Source organism: Mus musculus, chromosome 2 (assembly GCF_000001635.26).
Source record: "Mus musculus strain C57BL/6J chromosome 2, GRCm38.p6 C57BL/6J".
Taxonomy (NCBI): Eukaryota; Metazoa; Chordata; class Mammalia; order Rodentia; family Muridae; genus Mus; species Mus musculus.
The window spans coordinates 109,676,732-109,694,797 of NC_000068.7; the positions used below are offsets into that span (position 1 = coordinate 109,676,732).

The 18,066-nt window shown below is 42.7% G+C and overlaps 1 protein-coding gene across 10 annotated transcripts in view; it reads left to right on the plus strand.

Annotated features, from left to right (window-relative positions):
• Positions 1-18,066, plus strand: part of Bdnf (brain derived neurotrophic factor) — a 52,344-nt gene that overhangs the window by 2,032 nt on the left and 32,246 nt on the right. For 2 of the 10 annotated variants that reach the window (NM_001316310.1, NM_001285417.1), the window contains exon 1: positions 17,678-17,890. The exons of 4 other annotated variants lie outside the window; for them this stretch is intronic. The gene's annotated coding sequence lies outside the window, so the exon portion shown is untranslated. Of the gene's footprint in view, positions 1-300; positions 494-15,704; positions 16,044-16,295; positions 16,377-16,831; positions 17,179-17,677; positions 17,891-18,066 lie in introns of those variants that run through there. 4 more of the 10 variants (NM_001285419.1, NM_001048141.1, NM_001285420.1 and 1 more) reach the window with 4 other exon arrangements.

Genomic DNA, 18,066 nt, shown 5'->3' on the forward strand with positions numbered 1-18,066 from the left:
ACTAATTATGAAGCTTTTTACACAACATTCGATTTCCTAAGATTTGACTTTGTACCATTTAGAACAAGAGGATGGAGGGAATGTGCAGTGGGGAAAGAGGAGGTGGAAGCTGGGAGAGGGACGGAGGTTAGCTAAATACCCACAAAAATGAATCAAGGTAATTTCAGCTCCTCTAGTGAGGAGGATTCATTCTCTCGGTATCCCTGCCTCCCTCTCTTTCCCCCCTCCCTACCTCCTTCCCGCCCCCCTTTTCCACCCCGCCCCCTCCTCCTGCTTCCATCCCTCCCTCATTTTCTCTCTACCTCTCCATCGCCCTCACGATCCTCGATGGATAGTTCTTTATGTTTGGGTGATTTTTTTTTTTTACCCCTTTCTATCATCCCTCCCCGAGAGTTCCGGGTGCTGGCTTGGAGGGCTCCTGCTTCTCAAGGGAAGGGGGGCCGCTGAGACTGCGCTCCACTCCCTGCCGGGCCGGATGCTTCATTGAGCCCAGGTCCGAGTCAGGCGGGGTAACTCAGGGAGGAGGGGGGTGCTCCGCTCCGGAGTGGAAGGTCCTTTCTAGATCGAAGAGCCCGGGAACGGCCCGGGGAGGGGGCCTGGGTGGTTTGTGGAGGTGGAGAAGAACACTCCTAGCTCCGTGCGGCGGCAGGACCGAGCCACCAATCAGCGGGGCGCGCAGACCGCCCAGCCAAGCGAGGTTGTGTCCACTGACGCGGGTGGAGGGCCCGGGCTCCCCGCCGAGCTGCCGCCACTACCTGGGTGGCCTGGTAGCCTAGCAGGGAGTGAAGATGGAGGGATTGGAGATAAGCTAGACTCCGGCTGGGAGCCGCCCAGTCTTTTCCTCCAACTCCCCTGCCCCCGCCTGCGCCCCCAGGGGACTCGGTGCGCCCGGAGCGTGCCACTGCGCTGTCCTCCAGCCTCTCTTCCGGGAGTTCAGGGACTTGCGTGCCCCCGGGCGGGGGGCGGGGAAGACCTCTCCACACTCTTACAACCCCCCATTCCCACCGCTTCCACCGCCCTTTGTTCAGGCCAGGAGCTTTGCCCTGCCGCAGCTTTCGGAGTAAGGCTTGGTGCCTTGGGACCCCTCCCCGGATAAGGCTTGGGATGCGGGTGAGGGGCGTTATTGGGGGGAAAAGGAAAGATTTCCAAAACTCAAGACTCAAGATTATTTTAATGAACGAAAGCATCCCAACTCTGCGCAGGTGGAAATGATGAATTCATAGACGATGCTAGGATATTGTGGAAATTTGGGGGGGTGAGGGGGGTGGAGAAAGAATGAAAAACAGGCAGTTGGATCAGATGACTGCCCATAGGCTGTTCGCCACACAAAGGGAGCGTAGGGCAGGGTTTACGGATCAAGCCTGCAGCGAATGGGGCACAGACAGTTCCGGGATCCAGGCGTTTTCTCAGTCAGATCTACGCGAAAGGAGCGGAGGGGAGGGGCCGGGAGGGAAGCGTGGCGGGAGGGGCAGGGCTTGGGGGCGGGGGGATTTCGGATCAGTCTGATGCAATTCCAAGCGTGCTGCAAAGGAACTCCAAGGCGCCCGCATCACCATCGCCACCCACCCTTCCCAGATGGTGCTGTTTTAAATACGGATCTGCAGGGCTGAACGCAGAACTGGGAGATTTATTGCAAAATCCTGAGAAGGGGGGCCGGGGACAGAGAACCAAGGGACAAAATTTAAAGGTGCAACGCCTGCTTTTCCCCAACCCAGCGGCAACCAGTTGGAGGGATTTTTTTTTCCTTCCTTCTTTCTTTCTGTCTGCCTGTCTTTGGATCTAATTCACCAAGGAATAGGTGTAAATATTATGACATTTTGAGAAAGCTTAATGGATAGAGAAAAAAATAATCATCTGTCATTCTAAATTGCAGAGTTTCCCTCCCGCGCCATGCCTTGCTCGTGAATACTTGGGGCTGCCTAATACAGTTGCTAGGGCTTTAGACGAACGCTTCGTTAAGGGAATATTGTTTTTAGTCCACTTGCCAATTTGTCTGACAGTTGAACAGAGGAAATTATAGGTATCATGTCTGGGCGACAAGGAGAAAAAATACTTACCAGCCTAATTATTTAACCTCCATTTTTTTTAACAATTTAAATAAGCCTCAAAAGTGTCACGTCATCCTCTTACACCCAAGCATCCTTGACTTGTAAGGAAAGATGGTTTCCACTGTCACTTTAAGAATGGTGCCCCTGATATTCACTATTTTTATGTATTAACATAGATCTCTTTAACGCAAAAGCAAAGGTATTTCAACTGCCCTTTTTGGAATCAGAAGATTAAAGATGATAGGAGATGGAAAGGGAGGAAGAGAGGGAGAGAGAGAGACATTTAACCTTATAATCTTAATAGTAATCTAGCCTACTTTTGTAGCCCCTGGTCTTGCATATTAACACTGTAGGTGAGATTTTTACCTTGGTCTATCTCCCTCAGTGAAATATATAAGTTCTGAATTAGATGAAAATATGATGTGCATCTTGCCAGAATCTTTCCCAGTATCCTTGACATTAAGACCCACAACACAGCAATTTTTGGAGGACAGAGAAGAACATCTGAATAGGCTCTGCAAACTGCCACTCCAGAAATGGGCCTCATCAGTATACCATCCTTTTTACATGCAGCATTTGTACTTGATTGAACCAGAGTCCTTGCTAATTAAAAAGATCATCTCATCTGTACAGTCAAGGCAGGAAATGAAGGTTGTTGTGTTTTTTTTTAAGCAAGCGATTAATTGGCTTGCTAAATATTGTCAGTTATCTATCAGTGTAAATTGGAGAGAAGCTTTGAAAAGAAGTGGGATCAACCTGTGTAAGCCGCTGCTTTCATTTGCACTTCCCCTACCAAGTCTTTAAATTCTTAATAAGAAAAAGCTGGTGAATTTAGGTCTTTCCTTTTCCTGGCCTGTCCTCTAGGGGAAACTTTAATAAGAAACAATGTATCAACACCAGCAAAGGGAGAAAGAGACAAGAGCCTGGGTGACCACAAAACAGATAAGCAGCCACTGAAAGTCAGAAAATTGAATTGAGGCAGTTGAAACTAAAATATGACTTACAAAAGGAGTTTTATTTATTTAGTTTTTAAAAAGTTCTGTGATCTTGGGGACCATGTTCCAAATTGCTCAGATAGCATTCATTTGGTTGTATTGTTTACAGTCTGTAAGTTAAAATGATGTCTTATTGAAGTGTTGATTTTTCTTCCTAAATAAATTCTTCTACGTAATTTTTTGCTTTTAATTAGAGCAAACTAGTCCAACCATGCAAGTGATCCTAACAAATATGAACTGATATCATCTGATATAAAAACTCTGCTGACTGAAAACTATATTTGTTCTGAACAGCACTGACTTGCCAGAAAAATATCTATTTTTGTAGCTTTCTTTTCACTCTATGGATAATTTAATGAGTTGCCTATTTTAATTTTACAACTGCTACCTCAGAAGTATCTCAAATTATCTTTCTTTTGCTAGTGTCTTTCTTTGCTGATCTGTCAGTGCATTGTGTGTGTGTGTGTGTGTGTGTGTGTGTTTCTAGTGGGAGTTTAACAAGCAGCAAATCTCTTAAAATTACATACTGTAATCCCTATAAAGAACACTGTGTAGTAGTTAATAATAAAATAAACATTAGCATTCAGTGAACGTTTACCACTTACTGAGTGCTCTGAAAGTGGAGGGGGTTGCCTTAAGTGGAGAAGATTAAATTTTTAAACAATAAAATGTTCTCTCCCCTTCTGACTTCAGACTGAGCATAATATCAAGACCATAAAGCCTTACATCTTTTAGTTGGGAATGTAGAGCTGTTCCTTTCACAAGTATCTCTAGAAAAAGGAGACATGTTCTATAAGCAGTGACGCCCCTGCCCCAACTTGACACTTGGGTCAAAATACTGAATTATCCTGCCTCCATTCTCGTTGGTAAGGTTTTTGGGGGTTTTGTTGGTTTGGGTTTGGTTTGGTTTTTTGCCAATCCTGACTCCCCCCACCCCCATCTTTCCTCCCTCTCTTTTCTCTTCCATTCCAACACTGTAAAAAGAATCCTGTAAGGAGTTCTCTATAATCAAGCGCACAGTTTATTTGTATTTTCTAGTAAGAACACTTCATGGAGAATTTTGACAACTCATTACAGGTTTCTTCATTTGATTTCCAGATGGGCTATGTTGGGTGGGGATCACCATGGCCTCTTACACAGGGAATTTCGGTGCCAAGCTGCAGAGACATACCACAGTGGACGGTCTGAAGGCTCGGAGTCTGTCTCTTCCAGTTTCAAGGACTGTGCTTGTTCAGTGCCCACCATGCCCCTCAGACCTATCTAAGGCCTCTGAGGGTATTTTAGGCATCATTTTCTCCTATTTTGATTTATCTAATTTTTTAAAAAAGGGATCTACAAATACTCCCCAAATTTGGCAGAACTAATGGAAAGTTTTAATCAGCCCATGACCTTGCCTTCCTAAATTCTTCTTTCCCTCTCTCAAAGTTGGAGGCTCAAAGAAAACAGGAATCTTCCTGTGGCTGACACACTAGCTAAGTCACAGTCACTAATTCCCCTGAAAAACAAACACAGAAGATAGGTCAAAGCCAAGAAGTACATTACTTTTACTCATGAGTCAGAGAATCTAATGGCCAGACATTTGTCAGAGGTCACTTAGTCCAGCCCATATCCGATGCATGAGTTCATGCTGGCTTGCTCTCTTTCAACCCTCTGGAATTTCATCCTGGTTTTGGATTCCTGGATACTTGTTTACCTTGGTAGATAGTGTTTGCCTATCTTAAGTGAGCTATGATGGCATTTGCTCCCAGCATATTTCTGCAGAAAATTAACAGTCATAATTTTATTCCATATGTATTAAATATTAATCAATTATGAGTCCCAAACTATGTCAGAATTTGAAGATTCAGCCATGAGCAAGACTGAATGATCCTTATCTTGCCAGAACCTATAGGCTGGTGACAAAATCTGACCCCTTAAAGACATCTGGATTTGTACTTTCTTCAAGAAAACACAGTGACTTGGGTTCAAAGACATAGTTCAAGCTTTATCCTCAACTCATTATCAATAACTGAAACGTCAACTCAGTTTCTGTTTCCATGCACATAGTACAGAAACAATGTTCTCAGGATAAGTTCTAAAGTCTATTTCAGTGTCATGGTTGACTAGTGTACAATATACAACCTGGAGGTGGATGAGGTATGAGGATCACAAGCTCAAGGCCTGCCTAGCCTGCAGAATGAATTTAAACTCAGTTTGTGCAATTTAATGGTTCTCTGTCTCAAAACAAATAGTAGAAAGATAGCAGGGATAGTTGAAAGGTAGAGCATTTGGTGGTATGCGTGAGACCCATGGGTCATGACCGAGCACTATAGGAGAATTGTGTGCACTGTAACTATTTCCCCTTTCTTCACAAGAAATCCAGTTTAACTTATCCTAACCTTTGATGATTTAGAATTTTAAATCACTAATTTTTTACTTTCTAAATACATTTAAATAAAACTTAAAGACAACAGATTTGGGACCTACATAGGAGGTCTCTGGATGTGGAATTTACCATTTTTTCTCAAAAATGATGATTATGATAGTTTAAATTGAACAATGAATGACCTTATATTTGTTTAGATTTATTTTAAAGGAAGGATGTGGTAGAATTCCCACTGTCAAATTTGAGGGCACTTTTCTTTGTGACATACATGTTCTATGTTTTATGTCATTTCTTTTTAAAATTAAAGATATTGCATCCTGAAAGTGTCTTGTTCTTATAAATAATGCATTATATGTACATGCTAATAGATAATTAGATGGTCTAGCCAGGAGAAACATGAAAGAGAACTGGTAACTCAAAGCCTGCAGAAGGTGTGTGGGCATTTGGACATCCAGGAAATGCTATAGATCTGTCCTTAGCTAACTCAGCCTCGTGGAGATAATTAAGAAGAAATGTGGGTGTCGAGAGACTGCAAGCCATTCCCTGCGATTGGCTGGATTGCTGCAGTAGTTCAAAAACAATTGGCACAGCCACCCACACTGGACATGATTGCCCTTTGATGAGGCAGCTATTGACTTTTATAAAGATGCCATATTTAAAATAACTTCTGATGCACTAAGGATGACAGACATCACTCTTGAATTCTATTTTAGGCAAATGGCAAAATACATTTCAAAGTATAAACTTTTTAAAAAAAGAATAAACCTTAGGGAAATTTTCTTCAAGCAAGCCATTTAGCAATTTGTAATTCCAAATTTAACAGTTCAACCTGAAGCTGGTAGAAAAATGTGTCTTATATGAGATCTTTTAAACTGAAAAGGCCATTTCTCTGGATTACTATGGAAAATAGAAATGACCTTTCCAATATTTTTAACCTCTGAGTGAATGCATATACCCTTTCCAAACTAGGAAGCAGAGCCCAACAGCAGAAGAAAAACATTGGGATCTTAGTGCCAGACTATGTATCAAGTGCTGTGATACCTAGAAACCCCATCAGAGACTATATCAGTGCCAAGGGAAGTTAAGACAGAGATCTCTTCAGGTTCACAGAAATATATTGAATATGTACAGTCTCTAAGTATTAAGAGCTCTGTAAACTGAAATATCCCAATTAAGTGTTCTCATGAGTGTTCACCTAAGCAGGAAGCCAATAGGGTAAAGCATGGCTGGAGAGATGAATGCAAAAGAGAGAGGAAATGTATAGCAATATAGAAATAATCAGGGAAGCAGAAAAGAATCGGGATTGTACAGGAGCTCTCTGTGGGTGTTTCTCCAGGCCATTTCTCCCTGGCCATGATCTCTGCCTTCCATGCTCGATAGTTCTAATTACTTTAGTAGAAAACCATGATTTCCTTGACTCTCACTTTCATCCTCCTCTGAGAACCTCTTCCTCTCCAATGACTTCCATAATCAATATTAAAGAATTAAGCTCTTATTCTTTATGACATGTTGAACTAACATGGGATTTGTAGCCATTTTTGTGGCATAGACTCTTGGCAGTCTGATGAACCATTTTGTAAACTCGTTTCAGAATACTACTTCTAAATGAAGATAATAAAAAGTTTATGGTTACAAAGGAAAACAATTGCATTACATATAGCTATAATAATATAAAATGTAATATATTGTGATATAAAAATATATGCACTTTTATATATTGGATAATCTAGCAGCAAAATGATTGCTATAATTTTGAAATAACTAACCATTGGCATACAATACAAAAATGTCTAGCTTCTGCTTGTAATAAAGTCTGCAAATACTACTGGGTAAGATCCACTACACATTTGACAACAGAACATGTGGGAGGAAATTATTAACATAGCATTGATTCAGAAATGTGAATTTAGCCAATGTCAACATTAGCCATTTGGTTTTCCTTTCTGGCAAAGGAAATTGGCATTGGCAGAAAAAAATTAAATCAGTTTTACCATTAGAAAAGCTACACAGTGTGTAAAAGGCCAATTGACAAGATAGCCATGGTGTGGAATATGTGCTTCAATTGAGCTCCATATGACCCTAATGCATAATTTTAGTATCAGCAGCAGCACAATTCCATGGCTCTAGAAATCTAGTCCTCCTGTGAAAAGGATAGGAAGTTCCAGGGGCATGGGTAGGGTATAGCTTAGTGGTAGAGTGCTTGATTAGCATGCATCAAGTCTTGGGGTTTGATCTGCAACATGGCCACCCCTGCAAAGCAGATCTTGGAATTTTAAGCTCGGGCTATTAACTTAGGTAATATTACCCTCAGAAAGCTAACAATCTTTAACAAACTCAACTGTCTGAAAACTCTTAGATATTGTCATTGTTACACTGTAGGAACATTGACAGAAATTGTGAGGTGAGGGAACATCTGTCTTACATTGACCATGTACTAAGCTCTTTGCTTTGCCTTTGATATATATTATTTAACCCTCAAAGTAACTCTTGGAGACAGATTATATTCTAATTATATAAACAAGGAAACTAGAGCTTGGGGAGTTTAAGTAATTTGCCCAAACAAACACAGTAAATTTTAAGTGGAAAAGTTGAACTTCAGACCTAAAGTTTTTTGACTTACAAGCTCATTTTAAAACCCTGGTTCTAAGCCTAGCCTGATGGCACAGGTCTGTAATCCCACTGTTTCTGGAGGCAGGAAGGACAGTGGGAGGAAGGGAAGCCAAGTATTCCTGTGTAATGAGTGTTACACACGCCTTCATTTCATTTACAGATGGTTTGCACATGTATTCTCCTAAGAAGTTCTCACTACATCTCTTCGAAATAGGTGAGAGCCTCAAAATCAGTGGCCACAAACACTAATTTAGGATGATTTTTTTTTTGATTTGCTGATCAGCCAATGGCTTTCAAGTGGTTACTTCTCATTTTAGAGTCTCATTTTCACAATCATAGAACGGAGCATGGCAACACTTAACCAGCGTGTTAGGATCAAATGAAAGAATAGTGAAACCTGATTTTGTCTCATTTAATACAGTGAGCATTCCAAATTACTGCACCTCAATGAATCCTTTCCATGACAATCTCTCTAGGCAAAGCCTGTCAGTGTTCATAGCTTAACATAAGGAACCTGATTAATCCTTTAGACAGACAATTGTGCTAAATTGGCTCAGCCACTGTGGCAAAGCTGGGCTTTAACCTGTGTCTTTCTAATGCCAAAGTTTTCTTGTAATTATTAATCTCACCTGAAAATTCTTATACAATTTTAGTTGTTATAATTGTTGTCATGTCTCAGACACTATCCGTACAGAATTTTCCAGAAATAAATATCTAACCCCACTGAATTCTGAGGCTCGTTACCTGCACACTCTTGTACTCACTTCGGTTTATTGCCCAATGGAGGATTTCTTACTTCTTTCTTAACTTGTTTAGAACAGTTCCGCATGAGCTGACTTCTAAGAGTTATTGAGTAAGAAACGTTATAAATTGTTTAGATTGGGATTTACTGTGTTTAGAAGCCATTTCATAAGTTTGCCTTTCCTAACTGTTACTGGCTGTGGTACTACAGATGCTCTGATGGAGAACACTCTCTCCAAAACACACAGTCTATGACAAACCTCCAAAATCTAACATATTGTTTACAGATATGGAGAAGAAGAAAATGGACCAGCACAGCCTGAAACGTAATTGCAGCCTCATAGTTCCTGCTAGGGACTAAGATGTTTATTGGCTTTCCTTGTGCAATTCAGTGTTCTTCCTCTAAGGGCTCCACTCCAAACTTGAAACCTCTCTGGAAATACATTTCATTTGGGAGCATGCCAGGAATGGTATCTGGGTCCTCTGTGTCTCTGCAGCACCTCAGAAGGGAAAACACCAGCTCTAGAAGGGTAGCTGAGTAGGAAGACAGCAGAAGACAAGAAGTCATCCATCTACTTGGATGTATTCTTGATAAATTTCATCCACCCTTCTCCTAGAAAGCAGCTTACAGAGACGATGTGATTTTAAATAATTGATTGAAGGCATGTAGATAAATCTTAGCACAAGTGGTCTTTTCAGAGATGCTAAAGTCACATGAGGAACTAAAGCTACTGGTGTCTATGGAAAGACCTTATTCCACTTCTACCCTGATTTGAGTAAGGAAGGATGCTGAATTTATTGTACATGCGGTACGGACTGTGAAGTCATGAACTACCTGATGAAGTATACCTGATGGATGAAACATCCAGGAAAGTTTGATCTCTAGGTATCAGGCTGGTTAGTGTGGGTTTTATGTGATTGGACTTGTTTTATTAACTTTATTCTAATTAGGTTTTAGGTATTAACAAGACAGAAATCCAAAACCTACAATGGTTTTCAGGAAGTAAAAGCCTCAAAAGTAGTGTAGTATTTCATAAACCTTATTCTTCTTAGAGCTTGTACAAAAGTAGTCACCCCTGAGGATCTGAAAATAGTATTCCAGTTTAGTTAAAAGTCCACAGCTTGAGATATCAAGTAGTGTAGTGAACATCATTTAGTCTTAGACAGTATTGTTTGTCATTGGATTTGGGGTCAGGGAATGAATACCTTGTTCAGGATCTGTTTCTTTTAAAAAAATGCAGCACGTTTATGCTAAGGACAAAGATTCAGCTTTGATTCAAAAGCTTGTTCTTTTATAAAAACAACCTCTCCTGTCTCCAACTTCCAGGGGATGATTTGTCAATCTGATTGAATCTTCTTCTCCCTTAGTTTTCCCCAACAGCTGTGTTCAGATAACTCACAATTCCAGTGTTTTCTAAGTCCTGGCTAATTTCCCACACATGTTGAGTGTAGGACTTCACGTTTTCAGAAGAATATGGAGACTTTGGAGGAAGTCCAGAGTAGAGCAATAGAAGTGATGAATGGATTGGAAGTTGGAGTTTATGAAGAAGGTTATGAGGTTCGATATGCTATGAAAACGGTCTGAGAGGCAATTTAGCAACATCAGAAAGTTAATAAGCAGCTGTCCTTCATCTTCAGTAAGGCTGGATGAAATGAAACAAGATACTAATTGTAACAATGAAAACATGCTCCAAGAAGGAACTTCCAAGAGCTAGCAATGCTAGATTCTAGAAGTCCTGCAAAGGAGGTTTAATCTGCTATGTAGGAAGACAGGATAACCCCATAACAGCCCTCCTAGGGGCTCAGTCTGTAAAGAATTTGCCCCAAAGTAAGAAGGCCTGACTTTGACCTCTAAAACTCACTTAAAATACCACATGTGGTAGCTACTAGAGGTTCAGACAACCAGATCCCTGGTATTTGCTGTCTAGGCAGCCTAGCTAGACAGTGACCTCCAGGCCAATGAGAGACCCTTTGTCTAAACAACCAAGGTATTTGGCACTTTCAACAGGATAGATTCCTGAGTAACAACACCCACCTCCACATTCATATATATGTGTGTGTGTGTGTGTGTGTGTGTGTTTATACCTTCAAAACACACAAACATGTGTGCTTGCACATGCTCAGGTACACACAACACAGATATACATATACACACACCATTTCCAGATCTATTTTTCACAACAACAAAAAACTCTACCTAGGAGCTGGAGTGATGGCTCTGCAGTTAGGAGCACATACTGATCTTGCAGATGACTTAGGTTTGGTTCCTAGCACCCATACCAAGCAGTTCATGACTACCTAAAACTCCAGTTCCAGAGATACCTGCACACATGGCTTGTACATAAGCTCATGCAGATACACATACATACACATAAACAGAATAAAAGAGTTTACCTACTCATATGTCAAAATAAGATGCCGCTGATAAAGATCACTTGCCCCGTATCTTCTCAACCTCTCTCTACTCTTATTTGCTTGCCTTATGAAAACACAGTTAAGCATGAATAACAAGAACCAGGGCAATAGTTAACTGTGGGGTGCCCGCCCTAACTCTTATTTATCCCTGAAGCCTCAGAGGGAAGTTTCTTCTCACCATTACTACACGGGGCAGACAGATGGTTATCAGCCTATATAGTAAAACAAACCTAAGGCAAAACAAAACAATATAAGTTCTCTCCTTTGGCAAATAAGTAATGGCTCTTGAACTACACTATAACTCATCGCCAAGACTATAAACTCCTAAAGCTTGGAGATGTGTTTTGTTTATCTGTGCCATAGCAGATAGAATGGCTGGCACATGCTGATGTCCAGCAAGTTATAGCCAGTTGAATGAATTTAATTGTGAAGTAAAGGGAAACTGAAATTGATGGGGTGATGATTTTTGGATGATTCCAGATGATGATATGTGCTAGACAGAGCTGCTTGCATGTGCTGTGGAGGCCTCTCCCTCCCCTTTTGTCATATGCCTAGGCAGGACCAGGTCAAGAGAGCTGCATAACCTACCCAGGTCTTTCATCACACAGTTCATTTTTCAAAGGCACACATATCAAAATCCCAGGGAAAATAGCCCAGATTCTTGGTGCACTTCCTAATATGACTTTGAGAAGCACCACAATTACTTCATGCTTTTCTTTCTTCATTTGTCCATGGGGAAAAAAATGTAAAGTTTGACAACAGGAAAAATCTAGCTTCGACTATCACACATTAAAACATGGTTGTATTTCAAAATTAAGGTGACTTACTCTTGATATCTGACTCAATGTCCTGAAACCCAGTACTTTAAGTTAGTTCATGCTTTCCATGGCTCTACTCCCAGTACAACCAAGACACACCATGGTTAGTAAGTCTAGCTCTGAGGTCCCAAGTCCACAGTTCCATGCCCTTGGTGACTATGCTCATATCCAGTTTAATGAGTAAATCAATGGCTCTTTCATTGTTAATCTTTCCATGTTTTCAGGGAAGATCTGGTAACTTAGAGGAAGGCTTACCAATAGGTGATTCTTGAATATTTAGGGGGTTAGCCTCAGCAATTTCATAATGATTTTTATGGTACTTTCCCTGAAGCAGAGAAGTATTTCCAGATGGGATCATCGTTTTTCAGGTCCTCCTTTTCAACTCTCAGTGCCCAGGCCTTTTGTGCTTCCTTGCTTTTATCTGTCCATACTGGGCCTGTCAGGATATAGAATTCCTGTAACATGTGTTGGCCAATTTGGCCACATCTAAGTATAGCATGGAGTTATTTTTATGGCCTATAGGAATCTTACAGAGAAGTACTACCCAATGAATACGGAAACTATTTTTCCCTTAAGGTATTTTTCTCAAGAACAGACCTTATTTAATGATTGCAAAGGCTTGTGAATGACACAGTTCAAGGCCAAACTAGACCTTGGAAATCATGCAGCATGGATTTGAAAACATCCTTGTCACTCTGCTCATCGGGGAAGTTTTCTGTTTACTTACTATTTCCCCATGTTAATTACTTTCTCTAGTTTTCAAGCAGTGTTTGGGGTCAATTCATTTGATACCAAACCTTTTTTTTTTCCCCAAAGAAGAGTGAAGGCAGGAGTAACCAAGAAACTTCAATAAACACAATTAAACATAAAATGCTTATAGACATAGTAGGATTGACCTCATCCAATTAAAATTATTAATAGAATAATATGTCAGTATCAAATCTGATCCTACTGCCTCTGTTCCCACTTGGGTAATGAGGATTAGTTTGTATTTCCTGACAAGAAGAGATGGGAAGTCACATTTATGCCTCACTTTTGTCCCCTTGAAACATTGAGTTGGGAGAATATTAGGCAATAAACCAAAGGAACTAAGAATTAGACTCACTCAAAATTAACTTTTAATCTCCGCAGTAATGACATTTCTTTTCTCCATAGTTTTTTTCTTCCTTTTTAGTGGTAGAGAAAACATTGGCATCAAATCTTAGAAGGAATTTTTGCTCCCAATATCAATCTTTTATGTCAGAAACCAAACTGTTAGAAAAAAAGATAATGCCTCATTTAATCAAGATTTGCCTTTATGCTTAATAGGACAGTAATCTACTGCTCTAGCAGGCACCTGCAGTACAAGATACTCACAAGTCCAAGTCCAAAATGAGTTTGAGCTAAATAGTGACACCTGGTCAAAAACAAAGAGAAGAAAAATCTTTTTTAAAAAAAACATTTGATCTTAAGCCCCCAAAACTAGTTGAATAAGTTATCAGAATGAAAACATTTCAGAAGAATTCATAACTTCCTATAATGCACAGGCCATTGATCCATCTTGGCTCTGATGTTCTTCAGTGAAAGGGAGGGGAAATTTTTATGGCAAATAGGTAAATGTCACAAGTCTAGTCTCTTACTGTTTGAGTATTACCACAATCACAAATCAGAAAGCTTTAAATACTCAAAAGTGGGAAGAAGAAGTCTACTTGCTCAGGTTTATCTGAATTGGTACTTGATCTTCTATCCCCAAATACTCCTGCCTTTCTGGCTCCTTCTTTTTCTCAGTGAAAATGCACCACCCACTGGAAAAGGAAGACACAAGCATTTATGTCTATGGTGTCAAAGGAGAGTGAGACTAACAGGATCAGCCATCCAATCAGAGTCTCAGGGTGAAAGCATGGTTCCACCCTGAGGAAGTGCTAACAGGGTAATGTAAGTTCCATAGTATAGAGATCTGACATAATATCTACCTGAGCAGCAACACAGGTGCTAGCAAAGACATTTGCTTGCAACAGAGTTTTTGGAAAAGAAGTAAATTTTAACAGGTTACAAAACCCTGGGGGCAAAACCCATTCCTAACAAATGTAAAGTTGGAAAGTAGACATTTGTTTGAAGCTGATTTAAAATTATTTACCTTTTAAAATTGCAGGTAGGACTCCTCCAGTCCTTTTTAAAGATATACCAGTAGCTTTAAAGATTGTAATATAGTCACTTAAGTTATGATGATAGAAGAAATCATGGTTATATTCAGCCTATAACCTAGGAAGAAACAGAGGGTCTTTAAGGTGGCCCAAGCCTAGCTTCATGCCCTCTATCATCTGTGTTGTAAGATCCTTTGTTTTGATCACATGCTCCACCAAGTTGTCAGTGGGGCAAAGCGAACTGTGAGTGACACTCTGAGAGTGTGCATATATTTGAATAGCCTGACTATCCAGAGCAACAATTTGTAAGGGGACTCTAAAGTAGCTTGAGTTCTGATGATTTCCCTTTACTGAAGGACAAAGGGTAGAAGGAGGAGGCCTTTCTCGCTTGAGCTTTTGAGGTCTTTAAGGGTGGATCTCTGGTATTCTTGGTTGAATTACTATAAGGTATTGAATCTCTGGTTCTTCACTTATAAAACAGAAAGATTTCTGTCAGCAGGTTTTGGAAGCTTTCAAATAGCAAATATTAGTAATTTCACTTTGTTAACCATCAGCCCTTGGTAAATGAATCTCAGTATACACTACCGCCATATATTCAGTACAATAGCCCACTCTGGTGACAACAGACATCTGGGAAAAAGAACTGTTATGAACCTCCTTTCCTCTAGGAAATTTAATGTTTAAGCATTCAGATACAGTCATACAGCAATGCCTTAACAACGATTAAGTCATTCAGATTTCACAAGCATTCACATACAAGGGGTCACAGAAGTTGGGGTGCAAGAGTCTCGGATACCCATTTTTGCCTCCTTTCTGAGTCACATATGCCAATTTTTCACGGTGACTTGAAATCGTCTGTGAATGAATTGCTTATTACAGTGCTAATCACTGGGCCCTGTCTCAGACATACTAAAGGCCAGCCTTAGAAGAAGGAGCCTCTCTTTTAATCCTCAGACAGGTGATTATGTTAACAAGAGGCTGTGGCACCGTGCTCAATACTGCCCTCTTGTTCTTTTATATTTTTTTCTAAAAAAAAATAAAATAAAATGAATAATAAAGGTCTGTCTGCCCTAGCCTTTACTTATTGGCTGGATTAGAGGGGCAACGTTTAACAAAGCAGCAATCCAGGTAGACACTTGGCAGAGTTTATCATACAGCTAAATGAAAGTAGCCCTCCAGAACCTAGTCATGTAACTGATCTCTCATAGGTTAAAAAAAAAATCAAACAACCAAACAAAAACGGTCCAAAGACCACTCTCTGCTCTAGAGGAAGGGGGCTTAGTGAGCTACCCACCCCTCACCCTAAATCCTGGTTAAGTATATATACATATATATATTGATGTGTTGTTGCTGCCTAGATAATGACAGGCTTGGCTTCTGTGTGCGTGAATTTGCTAGGACTGGAAGTGAAAACATCTACAAAGCATGCAATGCCCTGGAACGGAATTCTTCTAATAAAAGATGTATCATTTTAAATGCGCGGAATTCTGATTCTGGTAATTCGTGCACTAGAGTGTCTATTTCGAGGCAGAGGAGGTATCATATGACAGCTCACGTCAAGGCAGCGTGGAGCCCTCTCGTGGACTCCCACCCACTTTCCCATTCACCGAGGAGAGGACTGCTCTCGCTGCCGCTCCCCCCACCCACCCCCGGCGAGCTAGCATGAAATCTCCCAGCCTCTGCCTAGATCAAATGGAGCTTCTCGCTGAAGGCGTGCGAGTATTACCTCCGCCATGCAATTTCCACTATCAATAATTTAACTTCTTTGCTGCAGAACAGGAGTACATATCGGCCACCAAAGACTCGCCCCCTCCCCCTTTTAACTGAAGAGAAGGGGAAATATATAGTAAGAGTCTAGAACCTTGGGGACCGGTCTTCCCCAGAGCAGCTGCCTTGATGTTTACTTTGACAAGTAGTGACTGAAAAAGGTGGGTTTCTTTTCTTTCTCTTTCCTCACCCCCCCCCCCGCCCCCGTTTGGTCTGCTGGGAAGCATATGGCTTTAGTGAGGTCTGTTATTGCCTAGGCTTCCCGGCTAGAAGCAGTAACTTGGTGTAATGCTATCCGGGGTTATTCATTAATAAAAAATACTGTTATTATCTTGATTGAATTCTATTAGGCACACTCCGGAGAGGTCAGGGCGCAAACTCTGGTTAAGCCGATGTGTTTAAGGTAGCGGAGTAAACCATAACCCCGCACACTCTGTGTAGTTTCATTGTGTGTTCGCTTTTTCTAGCTTTGTGGTGCGGGAAGGTGCGGGAAGGTGTGTCTGGGGCCGGGGCCTGGGGGTGGGGGTGGATGCACGCCCTCTCCCACAGAACTTGGGTGCTGGGATGGAAAAGATGGGGAGAGTTGCAAACCAGGGGAGAAAGATTTGAACGTGTGAGACTCACACTCGCTTCCTCCTACTCTAGAGCACATTGCGGGGAGTAGGGTGCCTAGGAACCGGGATTCGACCACCCCTCCTAGCAAAGGGCACCCTGCGGAGACCGCAGAGGGCAGGCACAGAGCTTTGGGTTTAAGCAGCGAGCTCCGGGGAAATGGAGAGAAGCCAGTGCAAGGCGATCAGGGATACCCCGAGGGCTTCCGAGGGCTTCCGAGGGCTTCCGAGGGCTGAGCCCCCGCAAGGAAAAGGCGCGTCGTCCCCTTTAAGCAGCCACCCCAATGGGTATCGGTGGCGCGGCGGAGCAGGGAGGGGATAGGGGCGGCGCTGTCTGACCAATCGAAGCTCAACCGAAGAGCTAAATAATGTCTGACCCCAGTGCCTGGCTCTGGCTGAGCTCTGGGTGCCCGTCGCTGCTGCCGTGCCGGGGCGCACCCGCTGGCTGGCTGTCGCACGGTTCCCAGTGCGCCCGGGACTCCCGGGCTTGGAGAAGGAAACCGCCTGGGGCGGCGCGCCACCTCCGCCTGGGAGGCTTTGATGAGACCCGGTTCCTTCAACTGCCACCACTGCCTTGGGGCAGACGAGAAAGCGCACGGGGCCCAGGGCAGGGCGCAGGGACCAGAAGCGTGACAACAATGTGACTCCACTGCCGGGGATCCGAGAGCTTTGTGTGGACCCTGAGGTAGGCGACTGCGGGGCGTGGGGCTAAGTGCGAGAGCCAGAGGCGCGTGCGCCCGGGAAAGTTGGCTAGGGGACTGAGAAGTTGTGGGACTGCAGAACTCCGGCTTCACCTTCGTCCCGGGACAGCGGAGGGGCGGGCTTGCTCCTGGGGAGCGTTCTCCCGGGATCCCACGACTCTGAGGGACAGTGCGACCCCAGGAATCCCTTCAGTGTGAGAGAAAAAGCCAAGGGAAGAGGACGACTTGCGCCATGGGAGCTAAGCCTGCGTCCCGGGGATCCCCGAAGTCCTCCCGCAGACGAGGAAGGGTGGTGAGAGAGATATAGAGCGACAGCTGTTGGGGGCTCAGACGGATGGCACCGGGACAGGGCTGGGATGAGAGCCCTTACCACCGGCTTAGGCACTCTCCACGCAAATTTGGACCGGGGTGGTGTGTAGTCCGAGAATGGGTCTTGGCGCCTTCTGTCCTCATCTCTTTTCCTGGGTATCACAACAGGCTGTTCACTGTCACCTGCTCTCTAGGGAGTACTACCAAAGCTTACTTACAGGTCCAAGGTCAACGTTTAACTAGGAAAACTTGGGACCCTTCTTATCGCTGGGGCCTGAAAGGGTCTGCGGAACTCCAGGACAGCCTGTATCCGACCCTCTGTCCATCCTGCGCACCTCCCTTTGGGCATCCTCCTGAGGAAGTGAAAGTTTTGACTTTCATCCGGGAGTAGGTTGGGTGTTTATGGAGGATGAAGAGGCTAGTTTTGATTTCCAGGGATGCTGAAACAGGAAGAGCAATGGATAAGCGACCTAAGCGTAGAAAGAAATAGCTGAAGATGGGGGCTTTGTGCTTGATGACAAGGAAGAAGGGGAAATTGCTGCCGGGGGTGGGGGGGGGGTGGT